The sequence below is a fragment of the Gossypium arboreum genome, chromosome 3 (assembly GCF_025698485.1).
Source record: "Gossypium arboreum isolate Shixiya-1 chromosome 3, ASM2569848v2, whole genome shotgun sequence".
Classification (NCBI taxonomy): Eukaryota; Viridiplantae; Streptophyta; class Magnoliopsida; order Malvales; family Malvaceae; genus Gossypium; species Gossypium arboreum.
In genome coordinates this window covers 39,233,287-39,256,140 of record NC_069072.1, presented here as the reverse complement: position 1 = coordinate 39,256,140, position 22,854 = coordinate 39,233,287, and the positions used below count along the sequence as shown (strand labels likewise).

The following is a 22,854-nucleotide window of genomic DNA, read 5'->3' as shown; positions in this document are numbered from 1 at the left end:
CAATGATACCCCTAGGAAATCTAATGGTTTTATCAGCTAATTGAATACTCATCCTAGTTTGTTTGGATTTCCCAAGACCTAGCGTTTAAACATTTTATAAGGCATAACATTAATGCTTGCCCCTAAGTTAGCTAATGCATTATGAACATCTAAACAACCAGTTAAACAAGGAATCGTAAAACTCCCTGGATCCATCAATTTTTTGGGTAGCTTATTCTGTAATATGGCTGAGCAAACTGCATTCAACTCCACATGCGACGCCTCATCCAAGTTTCGTTTATTTGTTAAAAGCTCCTTTAAAAACTTGACTGTGTTTGGCATTTGCGAAAGGGCTTCAATAAATGGTAAGTTCATTTGTAGTTTCTTTAAAAGTTTAAGGAATTTACAAAATTATTCGTCTGATCGGTCTTTCTTTGTCGTATTGGGGTATGGCACACGAGGTTTATATTCTATACTCACCAGCTTTGGGTCATTTTGGCCTACCGCATTCTTACCTTTTGCTTACCACCGTTTCTGGCCTTGGTTTTGCAACTAACCCTTCCTCATCGTGAATGGCAATCACGTTGAGTTGCTCCCTTGGGTTAGATTCAGTGTTGCTTGGCAAGCTACCTTGTGGTCGTTCGAAAATAAACTTGGCAAGCTATCGAATATGAGTTTCGAGCACTTAGATTGATGCTTGTTGATTTTTGAGTGCCATCTCAGTATTTTGAAAATGAGTTTCTGACACCGAGATGAATTTTGTTAGCATCTCCTCAACGTTGGGCTTTTTCTCCTACTGGTACGGTGGTTGCTGAAAGCCTGGAGGGAGTGGTGGTCTCTGATTTTCTTGGCCTCCCCATGAAAAATTTGGGTGGTTCCTCCAACCTGCATTGTAAGTATTGCTATAAGGATTGTTTTGAGATCGAGGATTGTTATTGTTTTGAGATCGAGGATTGTTACCCATGTACTTTAACAGCTCGTTCTCCATGTTGTGGCCATAAGGTGGGTATTCTGGACTACTTGATCCACCTCCACTTGCTTCGCACTGCATTACTGGGTTAACCTGTGAAGAACTAAGAAAACCATCAATTTTCTTAGTCAATAGTTCTACCTGATTAGAGAGCATGGTGACTGAATCGACGTTATAAGTGCCAGCTATTTTTGTTAGCTTTGTCCTCATGACTTGCCTCTGATAGTTATTCAGTGACATCTCCTCTATAAATTCATAGGCATCTTCAGGTGTCTTATTATTGATGGTTCCTCCAGCAGCTGTATCAACCATCTGCCGAGTCGAAGGGTTCAGGCCATTGTGAAACGTTTGGACTTGTAGCCAAAGTGGTAACCCATGGTGAGGGCATCTTCGCAAAAGGTCCTTGTATCTCTCCCATGCATCGTAGAGTGTTTCTAAATCCATCTGCACAAAAGAAGAGATATTATTACGTAATTTAGCCATTTTAGCAAGCGAAAAATATTTTAATAGAAACTTTTCGGTCATTTTTTCCCAAGTAGTGGTTGACCCCCGTGGCAACAAATTCAACCATTGTTTAGCTTTGTTTCTCACTAAAAAAGGGAATAACCGAAGGCGAATGGCATTATCAGAAATGCCATTAATTTTAAATCTATCACATAGTTCCAAAAAGTTTTCCAAATGAGCGTTGGGATCTTTGTCCTGTAAACCATCAAACTGAGCAAATTTTTGTATCATTTTAATTGTGCTCGGTTTCAGTTCAAAAGTATTTGCAGCTACAGCAGGTCTAACTATGCTCGATTCAATTCCTGTTGAAGAAGGTTTAGCATAATCATACATAGTGTGCGGAGCAGGATTCTAATTAACAGAAATCATAGGAGGTAGCAGATTTTCTTGGTTTTTTGCCATCTCCTCGGTTGTGGTTGAAGTATCGTCCTCTTGCTCTACTGTGTATCGTAAGCTTCGCCTTATTTCTCTATAGTTTCTGCGAACTATGCGATGGAGCTCACTATCAAACAGTAATGGTCCTGACAGGTTTCTTCTTGTCATAAACTAGAAAAACCTGTCAGGAGAAAATAAATGAAGAATTAGAAAAGAAAAGAAAATTTTAAATTGCAAGAAAAGTAAAATGGCTCAAGTAATAAAAATTGAGTGTTCCTAATATCCTAGTTCCCCGGCAACGGCGCCTAAAACTTGGTACGTGATGTTTGTGATAGGTTTTAAAGATTTATGAAAGAATCATTCTTGAGACTAACTTATTATCACGATTAAGGCAAGTGTACCTATCGAATAGTAGTATAGTTCAGCAAGACCAGATTGTCGAACCCAAAGGAACTACGAGTACTAGTCTTTACTTTATTTTTATTATCTAGCCTAAAAATTAAGAGGTTTGGTTATCTAAACTAATTACTAACTAAGAATGCACAGAAAGAAATTTTGGGAAAATACTTTTGGGAAAATTCGATTGATTAAGACAATACCTAAGGAAAAATCCACCTAGACTTCACTTGTTATTTGACTCTGAATCAGATGATTTATTCATTTGACTTGATCAGTAGAAATCCCTAAGTTATATTATTATCTCTCTCTAAACTAATAACTTCTAGCCCTAGGTTGAATAATTGAAATCTCTTTCTAATTAACACCATAGAATTGCATTAACTCGATCTATGGATTCCCTTATTAGGTTTCACCCTAATCCGAAAAAATCTTATCACCCTATCTCTAGGCGTGCAATCAACTCTGCTTAATTATGAAAAATTTACTCTTAGATAGGGTCTATTCCTCCTCTGAATGAGAGCTTAACTTGAATCAATATCCTGGAATATCAAAACAAGAATTAAGAACACATAATTAAAAACAAGTCAAATATTTATCATACAATTCAGATAATAATAATAGGATCTGTCTTAGGTTTCATTCTCCTTAGGTATTTAGGGGGTTTAGTTCATACTTATGAAAGAAAACATCTCAAAAGCATAAAGATAACAAAACATAAGAAAACCCAAAACTCCTGAAGAAACTTGAAGGGAGATCTTCAGTCTTGATGATGAATCCAGCTTCTGAGATGGATCAATTGGCTTTCCTTGAGTAATTCCTTGCTTCCTACTCTGCGTCCCCCTTCTAAGTGCCTCTTCAGGTGTTTAAATAGGCTTTAGAATGCCTAAGAACCCCCGAAGTTGGCCTTTTCTGAATAGGGTTATACTTGGGCTCGGTAGGGACACGCCCGTGTAACACGCTCGTGTGCGATTACTCCAGCCCGTGGTCAAGGCTGTTGAACAGGCACGGGCGTGTAGTATACCCATGTAAGTCATGCTTCAATCCTGCCAAAGCGACACGGCCGTATGACACGCCCGTGTGAGAAAGTCCAGGCCGTGTTGATTTCCCACATGGGTCCATTTTCTCCTTTTTCTGCCCGTTTCTCGCTCTTTTTACTCTCCTATGCTCACCTAAGTATAAAACATGAAATAAAAGGATTAGGAGCATTAAAGGATTAGGAGCATCGAATTCACCAATTCTAAGGAGAAACCATCCATAAATGTGCTAAGCATGGGATAAAAATATGTATAAATTACGATTTATCATAAAACCACAGTTCCGATTTAGCTAAAACCGGGCTGTTACAACTCTCCCCCCTTAGAGATTTTCGTCCCTAAAATCTTACCAGTGAATAGGTTTAGGTATTGCTTTCTCGCAGCATCCTCAGGTTCCCACGTAGCTTCTTCAACTCTGTGTCGGTGCCATAATATTTTTACTAACGCTATTCTTTTATTTCTCAATTCATTGATCTCACAAGTTAGAATTCGGATCGGTTCTTCACTATACGAAAAATCTGACTGAATCTCAACTTCGGTTGGGGAAATAACATGCAAAGGATCAGATCTGTACCTTCGTAGCATCGATACATGAAACACGTTATAAATATTTTCTAACTCAGACGGCAATGCTAGCCGATAAGCCACTGGTCTAACTTGCTCGATAATCTCATACGACCCGATGAATATCAGACTCAATTTGCCTTTACGACCAAACTGAAGTATTTTCTGCCACAGAGATATTTTCAAAAGTACTTTATCCCTGATCTGAAACTCAATATTTCTTCATTTCAAGTCCGCATATGATTTCTGACGATCCGAAGCTGCTTTCAGACATCATGAATTACTTTCACTCTTACTTTAGTCTCTCTAATTAGATCAACCCCGTGAATCTTATTCTCACTTAACTCAGTCCAATACAATGGTGTTCGACACTTTCGACCGTATAAAGCTTCATACGGAGCCATTTTAATACTCGATTGAAAGCTGTTGTTATATGCTAATTCAATCAACGACAAATACTTTTCCCACGTACCTTCAAACTCAAGAATGCAACATCTCAACATATCTTCAAGTATCTGTATAACTCTCTCGGATTGACCATCCGTTTGCGGGTGAAATGCGGTACTGAAGTGTAGTTTTGTACCCAGTTCATTTTGCAATTTCTTCCAAAAACTCGATGTAAATCTTGGATCTCTATCTGAAACAATAGAAACAAGTACTCCGTGTAATCTCACCACCTCGAAGATGTAAAACCCAGCAAGCTTGTCAAGCTAATAATCTGTAAGCACCAGAATAAAATGAGCTAATTTTGTCAACCGGTCAACAACAACCCAGATTCCATCTTTCTTACTCGGAGATAGAGGCAAACCCAAAACAAAATCCAATTTCCATTTCCACCTAGGAATCATAATTGGCTACAATAAACCTGACGATACCTGATACTCAACTTTAACTTGTTGACAAATCAAACCTTTCGAAACAAATTCTGAAATATCACACTTCATGCCATGCCACCAATAGAGCTGTTTCAAATCGTTATACATTTTCGTACTTCCTAGATGAACAGATAAAACTACTATGAGCTTCTTTCAAAATCATCTGAATCAACTCCGAATTTGTCGGAACACATATTCAACCTCTGAATCTCAAAAAATCATTAGAATCAACTAGAAACTCTGAAGCAGGGTTAGAATTACATTGAGCTCTTTTAGCTAACATTTCGTTATCAGTCTTCTAAGCTTCATAAATATGTTGTAGAAATAACGGTCCCACTTTCAACTCAGCTACAATAGAGCCATCGTTAGATAGAGCCAACTGAGTATTCATTGCACAAAGAGCAAATAAAGATTTCTAGCTTAATGCATCAGCAACAACATTTTCTTTTCCCGGATGGTAGTCAATCACTAGCTCGTAATCTTTTAACAATTCTAGCCATCTTCGCTATCATAAATTCAAATCTTTCTGAGTCATCAGATATTTCAAACTCTTGTGATATGAATAAACATGGCATTTCTCACCGAACAAATAATGGCACCAAATCTTCAATGCAAACACAATGACTACTAACTCTATGCGTCGAGTAATTCCTTTCATGCGGCTTGAATTGTCTTGAGTCATAAGCTATAACTTTGCCTTCCTACATCAAAATACAGCCTATACCATTCAACGATGCATCACTATAGATCATAAATTATTTACCTCATTCCGGTTATACTAACACTAGAGCCTCAATTAAAAGAGCTTTTAACTAATAAAAACTTTTGTAACATTTCTCAGACCATTCATACTTTACATCTTTTTGAAGCAATCTCGCCAACAGAGTTGCAATCATCAAAAAGCCTTTTACAAACCGTCAGTAATAGCCAACTAGTCCTAGAAAACTATGGACTTTAGATACATTTCTCGGAGGCTTCCAATCCATTATTGTAGAAATCTTACTCGGATCGACTCGAATGCCTGATGTTGATACAATATGCCCTAGAAAACCAACCTCGTATAACCAAGATTCACATTTATTGAACTTTGCATATAACTGTTTACCATGCAGAGTCTGTAATTCAATTCTCAAATGTTCTTCATGCTCGGTTTTATCTCTCGAATAGATCAAAATATCATCTATGAACACAATAACAAATCGATCTAGGTACAATCTGAAAATCTGGTTCATTAAGTCCATAAAGACAGCAGGTGCATTTGTCAGTCCAAAAGGCTTAACTAAGAATTCATAGTGTCCGTACCTCATTCGGAAAGCTGTCTTTGGCATATCAGAGTCTCTAACTCGTAACTGGTACTAGCCCGATTTCAAATCTATCTTCGAAAACACTATAGCCCCTTTTAACTAGTCAAACAAATCATCAATTTGAAGTAGAGGATATTTGTTCTTGATCGTCACTTTGTTAAGTTGTCTGTAGTCTATACACATTCTCATTATGCCATCTTTCTTTTTCACAAACAACACAGAAGCACCCCAGGGAGAGAAACTTGGTTGTGCAAATCCTCTATCAGTTAATTCTTGCAACTGATCTTTCAATTCTTTTAACACTGTCGAAGCCATTTGATACGAAGCTATAGCTATCGCCATTGTTCCTGGCACTAACTCAATGCCAAACTCAACTTCTCGTATCGGTGGTAAACTTGATAACTCTTCAGGAAACACATCTGGATACTCACACACAACTGGCACTAATTCAATCTTCTTTTCAGTCACTTTTGTATCAAGCACATAAGCAAAATAAGCTTCGCAACCCTTTCTCACATATTTCTGCATAAGCAAAATAAGCTTCGTAACCCTTTCTCACATATTTCTGAGCTAACATCGATGAAATCACCACTGGCAAACCATTCAAATCGTCTGACTCAATTCAAATAATCTCATTATTCTGACATCTCTGATCAATTGTCTTTCCTTTTCAATTCACAATAGCATCATGCAGTGTTAACCAAACCATACCCAAAATTATATCAAATTCGTCAAATGGTAACAACATCAAATCAACCGGAAATCAATTATCCCGACTCATCAATGGACCACTTGCCTAAGGGGTTCAATACTCTAATTATAAACTCAGTAGACTATATAGGCAAACTGGATACTAAGTTCACACATATATACGAATGAGTTTTTGATATCCCGAATTAGGGCCAAATCAGAATAGTGGTTTCGGGACCACAAATTCGAGATAGAAATAATTATTTTATGATTATTTTGAGGTCTATGATATGATTGCATGATTGTGTGAAAATTTCGTGAAGCAATTCTATGCATAAAGTGCTTAATTTGAAGTTAGGGACTAAATTGAATAAGTTATAAAATTTGCATTCTCGAAGTTTCTAGTATGAAATTGCTTTGAAATATTAATTAAGAGGTCTTAAATAGCAATTTGACCAATTTCTAAGTTTATGGACAAAAATTGGACATAGATGGAATTTTTGAAAGTTTAATAAGGAAGGGCATTTTGGTCATTTTGATATTAAATGAAATAAAATGGGAAAAATAACTCAAAAATGATCATCTTCTCCATAAGTTGCTGCCAAATTTTGTAACTTATTCAATTTAGTCCCTAACTTCAAATTAAGCATTTTATGCATAGAATTTCTTCACGAAATTTTCACACAATCGTGCAATCATATCATAGACCTCAAAATAATCATAAAATAATTATTTCTATCTCAGATTTGTGGTCCCGAAACCACTATTTCGGTCCTAATTCAGGATATCACAGAGTTGGTCCTGGATCTATCAATGCAATAATTTTAGTATCATAGAGAGTAAAAGTACTGGTAATGACGTCTGGAGATGACGCTTCTTCGCAAGCACGATTAGTGTAGGCTCGTGCAGGTGCTCTAGCATCATATCTCGCAGCAGTGTCTCGTGTCGCACCTCTACCACCACTCACATTTACAACATTACGAGATGGTTTCCCTCTAACTAGCGTGTTATTTGGTCTCATACTCTGAACATTATCTTTTTCAGTTAACTCTAGGCAATCTCTGATAAAATGATCTAACGATCCACATTTAAACCAAGCCCTATCATTTAAGCTACAGTCACTGGGATGCCGCTTACCACAATGTTTACATTCAAGTCAGTTAGCTCTCATACTGCCAACACTAGCAACAGACATAGTTTGAGCTTTGGAATTCACAGGTTGCTTTTTACGATCTCTGCTTGAATGTCCTACAGATGCATTAGGACGATTATACGAGTCTCGAAATTTCTTCGATGCAGACTGATAAAATATACTAGTTGATCTCTTTCTCGAATCTCTAGCTTCAAAATCAGCTTTTCTCATTTCTTTACTGAAATCCTAAGCTTTTCAAACCCTTTCAACTAGTACGACAAATTCTTTCAATTCAAGTATTCCAACTAACAGCCTAATATCTTCATTTAAACTGTTTTTGAAATGTTTACACATGATTTCTTTAGTGGAAACATATTCCCAGGCATACTTGCTTAACCGTAAGAATTCTCTTTCATACTCAGTGACAGTTATTCGACCCTGTTTCAACTCCAAAAACTCTTTATGGTTCTAATTAAGAAATCATTGACTTATATATTTCTTTCGAAACTCAGATTAGAAGAACTCTCAGGTGACACGTTCCTTCGGAACTACAGATACCAACGTTTTCCACCAATAGTATGCATTGTCTCTGAGCAAAGATACTACACATTTGATACATTCATCTGGAGTACAGGACAAATCATCAAATACTCTGATTGTGTTTTCAAGTCAGAACTCAACCCTCTCAGAATCATCATCAACTGCAGCCCGAAACTCTTCAGCCCCGTGTTTACATATCTTATCCCCTGGCGGCTTACTCAATCGAATCAGATCTAAAACATGTGGCACAACTGGGACTTGTTGAGGAACAAGTGGGGGTGGAGGTTGTTGAGCAACCAGATTCATTCGAACAAACTCCATGAACCCCTCACTCATCATTTGGAAGAAGGCTTACTTAGCTTCTCCCCATTTGCTACTAGAAATAGGCCTAGAATCGACCGGTACTACCCCTTGAGGGGGAGCGGGCGCATTACTTTCCATATTGTCAGCTATGGCTCGATCGGAATCCATTCGCTATATAAAAAAACATTTTAACTGTCAGGAATCATCACAAAATAGTAGTTTATATATATGGCATGTATAACTAGACTCTCACATGCTACGTTAGTTCTAGAATTGACTAAACCGTAGCTCTGAGACCAATTAAATGTAACACCCTTAACTAGTATCCGTCACCGAAATAGGGTTAGAAGGCATCACCAAACAATACATCTCATTCTCATACATTTATGCATTCCTTATTATAAACTATTCACAAACGTTGATATTGTCCCTTATAAGGTTCTACGAGACCTTAAAACATGTTTAAGAGTGGTTCGGGACTAAACCGATCACGTATAAAAATTTCTGAACACTTAGAAAAATTTCATGAAATCATAGGTCACACGCTCGTGTGAACAGGCCATGTGCCATTTAGGGAGGTATACTGACTTATGTACACGGTCAGTCACACGCATGTGTGTGAGTCCGTGTGACGCACACGGCCAATAGACACGCCCGTGTGTCTATGCCATGTCAAACCTGTAGGGTATACTGTCTGAATTTGAAAGGGTACCCCAGGGGACACACGGCCGAATAACAGGACCATGTGTTCCCACACAGCTGAGACACATGCCCGTGTCTCTGCCTGTGTCGGCAAAAATAGGCCATTTGCAAAGCCAATTTGCCACCCTTTTCTCTAGCACACCTAACCATCTAATTGTATCATTTCAACTCATATATAGACAGCCAATACATACCATATCAATCACATATCAAGCTATCTATCATCAACCAATACAAATACTAAATTTCATATTCAAAACATACCAATTCCATATACCTAAAATCATCACAACTTGCATAATTTTCAAACGCATTAACTCATCAACTTATCATCTAATTTATGCCTCAAAATTAATCCACAACATATCATCTTTCAAGCATTAACTTACCAAATGGAAACTAACTCTTTGAGCAACCATATAACCATACCAAAACATGAGGCAACTTATACATCATACATTACTCATCAAGCACATATTTCAAGCCAACTTAAATAGCTATAAACACATCAACATTTACAAGCCAAATCTCATGGCTAATATCATAACTCAAAACATCCCAAAATGACATTAGCCTATACGTGCAAAATACCATATATACAAAGCTTGAAAAGTACCAACAAGACGATCGATAGTGTGATGACCTTTCCCGACGATTCCCTGAGTCCGAGCTAGCTTTGATAATCTATAAAACATGGAAAGAACACACAAAGTAAGCTTTAAAAGCTTTGTAAGCCATATACAAATAAATCTACCACATGAATCACAACATTTCCATCAATAGGCCACATAAAAATAAACATATATAGATACACAAACCTTTCTCAATGAATTCATATTCAAATTCACTTGTAATTTCATCAGCCATTGCTCTTTCCAATTCTCGTATGAATCTCGTACATACCTGAGTCGTTTAACTCACTAACACATTCTTTCTCAACTTGTCTTTGCCTTTTAAACCATTCAGAATTGTTAAGGATACTTGGAATCACATAAAACTTGTACAATCCCATATCCCAGATATGGTCTTACATGTTATCACATATTGATGCCACTGTCCCAGACAAGGTCTTACACGAAATCGATTAACAATGCCAATGTCCTAGACATGGTCTTACATGTAATCTCAATACAATGCCAATGTCCTAGACATGGTCTTACATGTAATAAAATCTCGGTAACCTAATGTCATGACATTCATATCCTATCCTAATCCTATGGTTCGTACGAGACTTTCGAATGTCGTAACTTCGTCAATTATTGCTCGTAATTTCTTGTTCAACATCCATAGCAATTAAATAACAAATAAACATACATAAATCAATTTAAAGACATTTATTTGCATATGAACTTACCTCATACTCGGAATAAATGGACTGGATAGACTATTCGTTAACTTTCGATTTTCCCCGATCTAAATTCATTTTCTTTCGTTCTTTATCTATATACATTCAAAATTAACTCTTTTACTCATCAAAACATTCAATTTCATCCACAAACACATATTTAAGCCAATTTTCACTTTGGCCCTAAACTTTCACATTTTTTACAATTTAGTCCTTATTTCACAAAATCACAAATTACACAATTTCTTTTCTAATTTCATGCTATCCAAATATCTATAGGCTCTATAACAGCCCATATTTTTCATTTATTTCACAATTCAACCCCTCAATTTATACTTTTCTCAATTTAATTCCTAATGTGCATTTTTACTGAGAATCACTGTACAAAACTTAGATATCTATCACTAAGTTCTCATAAATTCATCATCAAACATCCAAAAACACATGAATTCATCAACGGAAACTTTCAAAACATTTAGCAGCTATGCAAATTAGTACCTGGGCTAGCTAGTACTTGATACAATGATTACAAAAAAAATCATAAAAAACCGAGTCAAAATCATACCTTAATCAAGCTTCTAAGTGTCGAAACCTCAAGCCCTAAAATGGTGATATTCTTCTTATTAATTTGGCAAAGATGATGATAATAAAGCTAATTTTTAACTTTTTTTTTATTTTTATTAACATTAATAACCAATTTACAAATTTAACCTTGGTTAATAAACATGAAAACTAATTAATACATGTCCATAATAGTTCAATCAAGCTACTAATGGTATAATAACATCATAAGGACCTTTCATTTAATAAGCCATGATAATTAAGCACTTTTAACAAATGGAATGCAACTTTTACATTTTATGAGATTTAGTCTTTTTTTATCAAATTGAGCTATTAAACGATAAAATTAGCTCCCGAAATTTTCACACATATAGATTCAAATACTGTAAACTCTAAAAATAATATTAAAATAATTTTACGACCTTAGATTTATGGTTCCAAAACCACTATATCGATTTAGCTAAAATTGGGTTGTTACAACTTAAATTGATTTTTAAATATTAATTGATGATTTGGATTAAATTATAATGTTAGCTAAATTGAAGGTTATGATAGAAAATGGGAAATTACATGGTTAGGCAATGGTGATGAATGAATGTGTAAACAATTACATGATTTGGGTAAAATAAGTCTCGTTTGAACCTTATGAGTGTTTAGGATACAAATGACATGTCATTAGGGTTTATTACAGTCTTGGGTGTTGGTCTTGGATGTCCTACCAATGGCTAAGGTCTTGTATTTGTTGTGGATTCTCCATAGCTCAGGTGAGTAACATCGTGTAGCCTATCATCCTAACTCACAGCTTGTGTGAGCATGCCCATTTCAAAGCTCATGTGAGCATTACAGTTACAGCTCGTATGAGCATTTTCCCGGGTATCCAATTTTATATCACTGTGGTTAATCTTGTATTAAATGATATACGGATGAGATATATGAAATGGCTAAATGTAAGTTGACTGATGAAAAGGATATTTATGAAATTGCAATATGGAATTAGTCTTTGAATGGAATGTGTTATTTAATATAAATATGAAATGGATGTTTGATTTACATTTGTTATTTATGAACATTATATGATATGAAATGGTTATAGGTCCTTATATATGTGAAGTCTCTAACTTGTGAGATTTGTGATGTGTATAGGAATTGAATAAACTCATGAGCCTATTAATGAAATAATGCATGAATTGCATAAATTGATCCTATTTGGTAAGTTTACGTTTATGCTTTATACGAACTTGCTAAACATTGATTGCTTATGTTAGTTGCAGTCTTTCCTTGTAGATCATCGGAAAACTCAGTCGGTTAGAAGTTCAAGTCGGAGCACACACACTATCCGCTCTTTAACTCGGTAGAAGTTTTGGTCATTTTGATGTTGGGTTATAAATGGCATGTTGTGACAGCCCTAAAGTGACCCTAGTCGGAAAGCGGTTTCGGGACCGCTAAACCGAGTCACCAGATTTTTTTGAACATGGTATTTATTGTCTAAAATGTGTAAATATGAATGTGTGAAAGTTTCAAGCTTCGATTTAGTCAATTGCATGTGAATTCAGTTAGTAGGACTTATATGAGAAAATTTAGAAATGTGCTAGGCAAATGCAAAGTGGCCTAATAATGCATGTTGTGAAAATGAGGATTTGCATGTCAAATTTCCTAAATCTAAGCCTAGTGGCGGCCATGACAAGGATGATGGCAAAGAAAACATGTCCTAGACATGTTGGCCTAATGCATTATGTAAGGAAAAATAAAATAATGAAAGGGAGGAGTGATGAAAAAAAATGAAAGAAATGGTCTCATGCATGCTCCCATTGCCATGACTAGAGAAGAAGAAAAAAGAAAAAAAAAAGGTTTTGTTCATTCTTTTGGTTGTTCTTGACCGAAATACAAAGGAAAGCAGGGAGGAAATAATGAGAGATTTGGCCATGCTTGTAGCTAAGTTAAGGTAGGTTTGATGATATTCCATGAGATGCATGCATGTTTTAAATTGTTAGCTCGAGTTCTACCTAGCCCATGGTTTAGATTTCTTTTGCTATTTGATGGAGATGAAATTCGGCCATGGATGTTGTCTTTCTTGGTTGGTGTTTTGATGTTGTTGTAATGAAGCATGAAGAGGAGTGAGTTTGAATGTTTAATAAAAGGAGATTTTTAGGTCATTGAGTTCTTGTTGTTGTGTGTGTATGTGCATGAGTATTCAGCCATGCTATAGAATTCATGTTGCAAAATGATAAATGCTTGGTACATTCGGCTATAATGGGCATTAAGATGGTGAAGTTTGATTTAGTTAAATGTTCATATAGGTTGTCTTGATGAAAAGAGAAAGAGAAGAATTAGATATCATATTTGATGCTAGTGTGGTATATAAGGGTGTTGAACTTAAACAAGTAATATTCGGCTAGCAAGATAAGTATGAAATATTAAGTAGGTGAGATAATTGATGGTGAAGTGGCTAATAGGGACTTTTAATGAAATCTATGCTAAGGCCGAATGTATCAAATGCTAAATGTGCTTATATGTGTATTCAGCCAAGGAAGCATGATATGAAGCTTGATGGGCTTGAGAGATGAATGACCGAATGAGCTATAGGTCATGCATGGGTTAATTTTATGCATATGTGTGTGTGTGGCATTAGTAGTTAATGGCATTTGGCATTGTTTAACTAAAATTAGAAATGAATGCTTGAAAGTTAAATATGGTCACCCTAGTGACCAAATGCGTTAAAAGCTAATATATGGACAAATGATACGAATGAATTGACTCTTGAAATGTATATGGTTGCCGTGTGTATGTGTCTGATTGAGAAGTAAATTTGTTTGATTTAGCTCAAGAGCTTAAAGGATCCAGGTTGGATAAGGGGAAAGAGAAAGTAACTGAATAGCCGTTGAAGACGTTCGACAACATCCGAGGTAAGTCATTAAGCATATATTTGGTATTGATTTAAATGGTCATAATATCCATGCAATTGTGTTTAATGAGATGGTATGTATATAAAATGTATGTGTATGGAATGATGACATTGTTAAATGTATAAAGGTAGTAAAATGCGTAGAGTGTTTGGTCTCGGCACTAAGTGTGAGGGTAATAAACGGGCACGGTGACAAGATTGGCACTAAGTGTGCAAGCTTGAAAAGTATGGCACTAAGTGTGCGAACTTAAATTATATGGCACTATGTGTGCGAGCTTAAATCACATGGCACTAAGTCTGCGTGATCGATTATTAAGCACTACGTGTGCGAATTTAATATATATGTTCGATCGGTTACTTACATGGAGGGTGCGACTTTATCGAGTTCATCATGGACAGCGGAAAGAGTAAGTACCATGAGCTCATGGCGAATGGGCGCTATGTTCATGCTCGGGGTTGAGCTTGGTAAGCTTTAAATCTATGTGATGATTAAACTTGCAGTCACGTAAATAAGGTATCATGGGATAGATGAAAGTTCGTTTGTTTGCATGATTGTGGTGAAAATGAGTTGATATATGGAAATTGCCTCAAATATCTTATTGAATAGAATATGAAATGTGAATGTATGACTTGGTATGAGATTGAACCGAAAGGTCTAAGGAACTATGGTATAGTTCGATATGGATGGAACAATTAGCCTCGTTTCATTGTTTCACTTTGTGATGAATTTTGCTAATGGATAATTGTGAAGTGCTTATGACTTCATCGAGTTAGAAACTCACTCGGTGTTTTCTTGTCACCCATTTTAGGTCTCTTGGACTCGTCTCTTTTTGTGTGCTCGAACCGTCAACTAAGTCATCACACCGCGAGCAATCTTTGGTATTGTCTTCTTAGTCGATCTAGGAGAAAATTTGGCATGTATAAGCTCTTTGTTTTGTGAAATTTTGGGTTGTAAACTTTAAGCCATCTGAATATGGCCTATGTAGTCGGTTGAGTGGGGTTTTAAAACTTATAGTCATGAGTCCTAGAAATCTTAATTTTGATAAGGTGGTCACAATTTGTGTTATGTATGATGGATTATTAGTAAGGCCAAGGAAAAATTCATGAAATAGGCATAGTTTATTGCAGTAACTGTTGCGGACAGCAGCAGTGATGTGAGATCGAAAAATCACTAAAAATAGTAGAAGTGGAATTAAATGCTAAAAAAATTACATAATCGAATCTTGATGGGTCTATTTTCATATGGATAAAACGAAACGACCATATGAGCTGTATTTTAGGAGATATTCAAGTTTTCGCGAGACAGGGCCAGAACGGTTTCTGGATCCCCTGTTCCAACTTTGAAAATCCATTATAAATTAACCAGAGAGAATTAGAAGTCATGCTTTATATGTGCAGATTCCTTGTGAGTCTAGTTTCTTTAGAAACAAATGGTATAAGTGTTGGAGCCCTGTACAGGAAGATATCCAAGTCGTAACGCGCAAAGGTCAGTGTAGTCTAACCCTGAAACAAGGGAGACTTTAAGTAATAAACTGTACTAATTGGCTTGACCAAAGTTTCTAGAAAAGAATGTGTAAATGGGGATATGAGTCTAGTTTTAGGAAAAATTTACGGAACTTGTTTTCGAGTTCTGGAACTCGAGATATGATTTTTAAGGTGACAGTGACGCAGTTAGCTAGCCTGCCTGGAATAGCAAAACAAAAAAAAAAATATAAAGGGGGAAATAAGTGAAGTAAGCCTGGTAACACCTCGTGTTCAACTCTGGTGACGGTCACGGATTTGGGGTGTTACAATTTGATTGGTATCAGAGCTATGGTTTAGTCGGTTCTAGGACTACCATAGCGCGTGTGAGTTTAGCTATACATGCCAAATTGTTAGTGCTTAATAATGTGATGACTTCTGACGGTTGAAATTTTTGTTTTGATTAGCAAATGGAACCCGGGGTAGAGAGACCCTTAGCGGATGACGTTGAAAGTGTAGCGGCTGCTCCTGCGCAAGGGACACCGCCTGTTGAGCCTCAGTCATCTGCGAATAATCAAGATGAAGGGGCGAAACAAGCCTTCTTCACCATGATGAATGAGTGGGTCGCGCAATATGCCCGAACCAATCCGGCTGTCCAACCATTCCCGAATATAAATAATCCACCCCAAGAGCCCGTAATGCCATCAGTTACTGATCCTATGAGGCTGAGTAAACCACCTGTGGACTTGATTAGGAAGCGCGGGGCCGAGGAGTTCAAGGCCATAGTTACTGATGATGCCAAAAGGGCCGAGTTCTGGCTTGATAACACCATTCGGGTGTTTGATGAACTGTCATGCACACCCGATGAATGTCTAAAGTGTGCCATATCCTTGTTGCGAGATTCAGCCTACTATTGGTGGAGGACCTTGATTTTCATAGTCCCAAAGGAACAAGTTACTTGGGATTTCTTTCAAACGGAATTTCGAAAGAAATATATTAGTCAACGGTTCATCGATCAAAAGCGTAAAGAATTCTTGGAGCTCAAGCAAGGCCGTATGACAGTATATGAATACGAACACGAGTTCGTAAGACTTAGTCGATATGCTCGGGAGTGTGTGGCTGATGAGGTTGCTATGTGCAAAAGATTTGAAGAAGGATTGAATGAAGATTTAAAGTTACTGGTGGGTATTTTGGAGATAAAAGAATTTGTAACACTAGTTGAACGAGCCTGCAAGGCGGAAGAACTTGGGAGGGAAAAGAAGAAGGCTGAATTTGAAGCTAGAGACCGTCAGAAGAGATCGACGGTAAAGCTCCATTTTCTACTGTAAAGAAGTTCGTGGAGGACACAAATAAGTCAAGGACGATCATGGAGTTTCCATTAGAGCGACCATCAATGGACTCACGAGCTACTTTGGATCTAGTGCGGCAATAATCGCCAAGAAAAGCTCTAATGCCCCAATGTGGAAGACGACACATAGGTGAATGTTGGGGTAAGTCCGCTAACAGGCCTGTTATGGATGCGGTTCAAGGATCACTTCATTAGAGATTGCACGAGCTAGATGAGAAGAATAAGATGCAAGGTGCGAGACCTAGTGGAACGACGGCCAGAGGTAGACCCCAAGAATTTCGTGGAGGTAGGGGTGGTAATCGAGAGGGGCCTCGATACGGTGGTTCGATCCGAGACCCGTGTTCTCGCTAGAGCATATGCCATCCGCAAGACGAGAAGAGGCATCCTCCCCGACGTTATCACCGGTACTTTTACTCTCTTTGATACTAGTGTGATTGCATTGATTGACCCCGGCTCTACTCATTCATATGTATGTGAAACCTTAGCATCCAAAGAAGACTCTACCGTTGAGTCTCATCGAGTTCGTAATTCGAGTGTCAAACCCTTTGGGTCAATACGCATTCGTTGATAAAGTGTGCAAGAGATGCCCCTAATAATTCGAGAATCGCTTTTCCTACCGATCCGATGCTTCTACCATTTGACGAATTCGATGTTATTCTTGGTATGGATTGGTCGACGACATGATGCAATGGTGAACGCAAAAGGAAAACCATTGATTTGAGGAGTGCAAATAATGAGGTAGTCCGAGTCGAGTCTCATCGATTTAAAAGGAGCGCCAAAGAATAATATCTTCAATGACCGCCGGAGATATGTGAAAAGGGTGTGAAACATACCTTGCGTATGTGTTTGAGAGTAAAGAGACGGAAAGGAAACTTGAATCAGAACCAGTGGTTTGTGAGTATTCAGATGTTTTTCCTGAGGAGTTACCGGGATTGCCATCGGTTCGAGAAGTGGAATTCGGCATCGAAGTTGTACCTGGTACTACGCCAATCTCAATAGCCCCGTATCGTATGGCATTAATGGAATTAAAAGAATTGAAGGTTCAATTGCAAGAATTGACGAATAGAGGTTTCGCTCGACTGAGCTTTTCTCCATGGGGCGCACCAGTGTTGTTTGTGAAGAAGAAGGATGGAACCATGAGATTGTGCATCGACTATCGTCAGTTGAATAAAGTGACGATAAAGAATAAATATCTGTTGCCACGTATTGACGATTTGTTTGATCAATTAAAGGGAGCCTCAGTGTTTTCAAAGATAGATTTGAGATCGGGTTACTATCAGTTAAGGGTTCGAGACTCGGACATACCCAAAACTGCTTTTAGAACGAGGTACAGTCACTACGAATTCTTAGTGATGCCGTTTGGGCTCACTAATGCCCCTGCGGTATTTATGGATTTAATGAATCAAATTTTCAGGCCATACTTGGATCGGTTCGTAGTTGTTTATCGATGACATTTTGGTCTATTCGAGAGATGAAACTGAACATGCTGAACACTTGAGACTAGTGCTACAAATTTTACGAGATAAGCAGTTATACGCAAAGTTCAGTAAATGTGAATTTTGGTTGAGAGAGGTTAGCTTTTTGGGGCACGTGGTGTCCGCATCGGGTGTCAGGGTAGACCCGAACAAAATCTCGGCCATAGTCGGTTAGAAACCTCCAAGGAATGTTATGGAAGTTAGGAGCTTTTTGGGGCTTGCCGGATACTATCGACGGTTTGTAAAGGGTTTTTCGATGATAGCTGCACCGTTGACAAAACTACTTCAAAAAGATGTTAAGTTCGAGTGGTCGAACGTTGTCAAGAAAGTTTCGATCGATCGAAAACCTGCTTAACCGAGGCCCCAGCTAGTACAAATGAGTCCCAGAAAGAGTTCGTCATTTATAGTGACGCATCCTTGCTTCGGCTAGGTTGTGTATTGATGCAAGAGGGTCGAGTTGTGGCTTACGCGTCGAGACAACTAAAGCCGCATGAGAGAAACTATCCGACCCATGACCTTGAACTAGCAGCCATAGTGTTCGCCTTGAAAATATGGCGACATTACTTGTTTGGAGAAAGGTGTCATATTTATTCAGACCACAAAAGTCTTAAATATTTGATGACTCAAAGAGATCTAAATCTGCGGCAAAGACGTTGGCTTGAGTTGTTGAAAGACTATGAACTTGTCATTGATTATCACCCGGGAAAGACCAACATGGTGGCCGATGCTTTAAGTCGTAAAGCACTGTTTGCTTTGAGAGCAATGGATGCTCACCTGTCCGTTTCACCAGATGAGGTGCTAGTAGTTGAATTAGAGGCCAAACCGTTATTGATTCATTAAATACTTGAATCTCAGAAGGTCGACGCTGAATTGGTCGCTAAACGAGCTGAATGTGTTTCGAATGAGGAATCGAAATTTCAGATTGACGACAATGATTGCTTGACGTTCAAGGGTCGATTATGTATTCCAAGGAATTCAAAACTTGTTTCGATGATTTTGAACGAGGCTCACAGTAGTCGAATGTCAGTCCACCCGGTAGTACTAAAATGTACAATGACCAAACGCCAATTTTGGTGGCCGGTGATGAAACGAGACATTTTAATTTGTTTCAAAGTGTTTGATATGTCAACAAGTGAAAGCGAAACATCAAGTGCCGTCGGGATTACTTCAGCCAATCATGATACCCGAATGGAAATGGGATCGAGTAACAATGGACTTTGTGTCTGGGTTACCGTTGACTCAGAATAAGAAAGACTCGGTCTGAGTCATTGTTGATAGACTGACCAAATCTACTCATTTTATCCCTGTCCGCACGGATTTTTCGCTTGATAAATTGGCAGAATTATACGTCTCCCAAGTTGTTCGATTGCATGGGGTACCTATTTCTATCGTGTCGGATAGAGACCCAAGATTTACATCGCGATTTTGGAAGAAATTGCAAGAGGCTTTGGGTACCAAGTCGCATTTCAAAGACCGCTTTCATCCCCAAACCGATGGTCAATCCGAACGGATAATTTGGATCCTCGAGGATATGTTGAGATGTTGCATCCTTGAGTTTAGTGGTTCATGGGAACAGTATTTACCTTTGATTGAATTCGCTTACAACAATAGTTTTCAATCAAGTATTAATATGGCGCCTTACGAGGCTTTATACGGTCGTAAATGTTGTACCCCATTATTCTGGACTGAACTTAGTGAAAGTAAAATCTTCGGGGTTGATTTGATTAAGGATGCCGAGCAGAAAGTTCGCGTAATTCATGAGAGTTTGAAAGCTGCTTCGGATCGCCAAAAGTCGTATGCGGATTTGAAAAGAAAAGACATTGAATATCAAGTTGGAGAAAAAGTATTTCTCAAAGTTTCACCCTGGAAGAATGTGCTTAGATTTGGCCGTTAGGGCAAATTGAGTCCAAGGTTCATCGGTCCGTATGAAGTATCCGAACGAGTTGGACCAGTCGCATATCGATTAATTCTGCCCCCTGAGCTCGAAAAGATTCACAACGTTTTTCATGTCTCGATGCTTCGACGATATAGGTCTAACCCATCGCACGTAATCACTCCATCTGAGATTGAGATTCAGCCTAATTTGAGTTATGAAGAAGAGCCGGTTCACATTCTGATGCGTGAAGTAAAAGAGTTGTGAAATAAGAAAATCCCATTAGTGAAGGTGTTGTGGCATAAACACGGAATTGAAGAAGCCACTTGGGAACTTGAGGACTCCATGAAAGAGCGATACCCGAGCCTATTTACCGGCAAGATTTTCGGGGACGAAAATTTCTTAAGTGGGGGAGAGTTGTGACAGCCCTAAAGTGACCCTAGTCGGAAAGCGGTTTTGGGACCGCTAAACCGAGTCACCAGATTTTTTTGAACATGGTATTTATTGTCTAAAATGTGTAAATATGAATGTGTGAAAGTTTCAAGCTTCGATTTAGTCGATTGCATGTGAATTCAGTTAGTAGGACTTATATGAGAAAATTTAGAAATGTGCTAGGCAAATGCAAAGTGGCCTAATAATGCATGTTGTGAAAATGAGGGATTTGCATGTCAAATTTCCCTAAATCTAAGCCTAGTGGCCGGCCATGACAAGGATGATGGGCAAAGAAAACATGTCCTAGACATGTTGGCCTAATGCATTATGTAAGGAAAAATAAAATAATGAAAGGGAGGAGTGATGAAAAAATGAAAGAAATGGTCTCATGCATGCTCCCATTGCCGTGACTAGAGAAGAAAAAAAAAAAAAAAAAGGTTTTGTTCATTCTTTTGGTTGTTCTTGACCAAATACAAAGGAAAGAAGGGAGGAAATAATGAGAGATTCGCCATGCTTGTAGCTAAGTTAAGGTAGGTTTGATGATATTCCATGAGATGCATGCATGTTTTAAATTGTTAGCTCGAGTTCTACCTAGCCCATGGTTTAGATTTCTTTTGCTATTTGATGGAGATGAAATTCGCCATGGATGTTGTCTTTCTTGGTTGGTGTTTTGATGTTGTTGTAATGAAGCATGAAGAGGAGTGAGTTTGAATGTTTAATAAAAGGAGATTTTAGGTCATTGAGTTCTTGTTGTTGTGTGTGTATGTGCATGAGTATTCGGCCATGCTATAGAATTCATGTTGCAAAATGATAAATGCTTGGTACATTCGGCTATAATGGGCATTAAGATGGTGAAGTTTGATTTAGTTAAATGTTCATATAGGTTGTCTTGATGAAAAGAGAAAGAGAAGAATTAGATATCATATTTGATGCTAGTGTGGTATATAAGGGTGTTGAACTTAAACAAGTAATATTCGGCTAGCATGATAAGTATGAAATATTAAGTAGGTGAGATAATTGATGGTGAAGTGGCTAATAGGGACTTTTAATGAAATCTATGCTAAGGCCGAATGTATCAAATGCTAAATGTGCTTATATGTGTATTCGGCCAAGGAAGCATGATATGAAGCTTGATGGGCTTGAGAGATGAATGACCGAATGAGCTATAGGTCATGTATGGGTTAATTTTATGCATATGTGTGTGTGTGGCATTAGTAGTTAATGGCATTGGCATTGTTTAACTAAAATTAGAAATGAATGCTTGAAAGTTAAATATGGTTGCCCTAGTGACCAAATGCGTTAAAAGCTAATATATGGACAAATGATACGAATGAATTGACTCTTGAAATGTATATGGTTGCCGTGTGTATGTGTCTGATTGAGAAGTAAATTTGTTTGATTTAGCTCAAGAGCTTAAAGGATCCAGAGTTGGATAAGGGAAAGAAAAAGTAACCGAATAGCCGTTGAAGACGTTCGACAACATCCGAGGTAAGTCATTAAGCATATATTTGGTATTGATTTAAATGGTCATAATATCCATGCAATTGTGTTTAATGAGATGGTATGTATATAAAATGTATGTGTATGGAATGATGACATTGTTGAATGTATAAAGGTATTAAAATGCGTAGAGTGTTTGGTCTCGGCACTAAGTGTGCGGGTAATAAACGAGCACGGTGACAAGATTGGCACTAAGTGTGCAAGCTTGAAAAGTCTGGCACTAAGTGTGCAAACTTAAATTATATGGCACTATGTGTGCGAGCTTAAATCACATGGCACTAAGTGTGCGTGATCGATTATTAAGCACTACGTGTGCGAATTTAATATATATGTTCGATCGGTTACTTACATGGAGGGTGCGACTTTATCGAGTTCATCATGGACAACGGAAAGAGTAAGTACCTTGAGCTCATGGCGAATAGGCGCTATGTTCATGCTCGGGGTTGAGCTTGGTAAGCTTTAAATCTATGTGATGATTAAACTTGCAGTCACGAAAATAAGGTATCATGGGATAGATGAAAGTTCGTTTGTTTGCATGATTGTGGTGAAAATGAGTTGATATATGGAAATTGCCTCAAATATCTTA

At 37.8% G+C, this 22,854-nt stretch overlaps 1 non-coding gene across 1 annotated transcript; it reads left to right on the top strand.

The window, feature by feature from the left end:
• Positions 1-1,319: 1,319 nt before the first annotated feature.
• LOC128291220 (small nucleolar RNA R71) lies at positions 1,320-1,426 on the top strand. Its single transcript, XR_008280996.1, has one exon. It is a non-coding gene; the product is annotated as a small nucleolar RNA R71 (small nucleolar RNA).
• Positions 1,427-22,854: the final 21,428 nt, after the last annotated feature.